This window comes from Hipposideros armiger, unplaced genomic scaffold (genome assembly GCF_001890085.2).
Source record: "Hipposideros armiger isolate ML-2016 unplaced genomic scaffold, ASM189008v1 scaffold_253, whole genome shotgun sequence".
Lineage (NCBI taxonomy): Eukaryota > Metazoa > Chordata > Mammalia > Chiroptera > Hipposideridae > Hipposideros > Hipposideros armiger.
This window is the reverse complement of record NW_017731603.1, coordinates 2,333,448-2,335,151: the sequence shown is the minus strand read 5'-3', so window position 1 is coordinate 2,335,151 and position 1,704 is coordinate 2,333,448. Positions and strand designations below refer to the sequence as shown.

Here is a 1,704-nt window from a genome sequence, read left to right as displayed (position 1 = left end):
GCTTTCCTTTTTTGGGGGTCACAGTTTTGCACTGCCTCTTGTCTAAACAAGGTAAATAGAAACCCTGTTACCCAATCTTGGCCAGGAGCAGTGGTCTCCTCCCTGCTGTTCTAAAATCACAGAGTTGCCCTCTTCTGGCCTGAAGTGTGGCACCACAGGCTGGGTGATTTCAACACAATGTTCTCTCACTTAGAAGTAACTTTGTACTCTCCAAAGATCATGGTTCCAAAATGAAACACTGGCACAGCCTCTTTTCTCCCCTCTTTTCATGCTGTTGGTGTTTCATGGAAAGTTTTGCTAATCTCAGTTTGATACAGTGAGTCAAATATGTAAAAAATGCTATTTTTATACTACATAGTAATTTGTACAAAACATATCACAGATTGAAGAGTGAGGCTCAGACATGGAGTAAGACTCAAAAATAGGGTGAGGCTCAGTGACAGGATGAGAGCACTGGCTTCCACTAGGATTTGACAACTAAAAAAAAAAGGATAGTTGTTTATATTTTAGACCATGTCAAATGCCCTCCATTAAAAAAGCTGCATCAAAATATCATGCTATGTATAGCACTTCAATGCAAGTGTAGAGGAGGAGGAGGGGGAAAAGAGGAAAAGAAGAAAAATAACTACAGGGAAGAGCAGAGAGAGGAGAAAGACTGGTAGTAGTGATAAAATAACATGCTCAGTGCTTACTATATGAAACACACTCTTCTAAGCACGTACTAACTTATTTAATATATTAATGCATTTAATTCACACACACAAAATCTGGAAGTTAGTGCTGTTGTCCCATCCACCTTTGAGAAAACCACAGCACAGAGTAACTTTCCCAAGGTTATACAGGTTATTACTGGTGGAGTCAGGAAAATCACTGATAGCAACTAAACTTCAGAAGACATTATATATTCTAAAAATGTGCTTGTTAATCTAACATGAACGTGATACCTAGAATTCCTTGAAGTGTAAGAAGGCAAACTACAAAATTCCAAAAGTGCCCCCTGCACTTTCAGACGTTCTTGTCCTTTCTTGGAGTTGGTGAGGACCTAGTGAAGGTGACACCAATAGAGGGACCCTGAGGGGGGACCTGGGCTTTAGCAGAGAACTTGCTTCTTTTGTTTCTGAATTTCTTCAGCTCTTCTCATTCCTGTTTGTTTCTTGTTTGTTTGTCTAGGCTAAGGCATCTCCCGTGATGTTCCCATTGCAAGGTGTCCAGATGCTTCAGATGTTGGAGGCATACCTGAGAAAGAGCCTTCCTGAATCCTTAAAGGTGACAATTGAAATTTGAGGGGAGGAGGAAGGAATAGAAACTTCCTGTAAAAGAAGAGGGAAAGCGACTGACATTTATTGAGCCCCAATTCTGTGCCAGGCACTGTTGCATATTTTCTCTTATTTAATACCTTACAAGATATTTGTCCAGATATCCATGTCACTGATAAGAAGTGGAGGCTCAGTTAAGTCATCTGCCCAGTGTTACACATATAGTGAGTTGCAATGCGTGGTACGAACATAGGTGTGTCTGAAACCTACCACTGTCTTTTGCTCTGTGCTCTGTGATTCAAACAGTATTCCTTGCTCCTTTCCAAGGAACATTCCATGACAGCACTGGAAATTTGCCCAGGGTTCTCCTCCAAAGGGGGAAGTACATATTAATGTTTAATTTGTTCCCCCTAAGAGACCACTTTGCCAGGTGAAAGATGGACAATCA

At 41.0% G+C, this 1,704-nt stretch overlaps 1 long non-coding RNA gene across 1 annotated transcript in view; it reads left to right on the top strand.

Moving 5' to 3' along the window:
* Positions 1 to 1,704, top strand: part of LOC109390042 (uncharacterized) — a 13,451-nt gene that overhangs the window by 3,973 nt on the left and 7,774 nt on the right. The window contains exon 2 of the long non-coding RNA XR_002125492.1: positions 1,171 to 1,266. This is a non-coding gene — a long non-coding RNA (uncharacterized LOC109390042). The remainder of the gene's footprint in view (positions 1 to 1,170; positions 1,267 to 1,704) is intronic.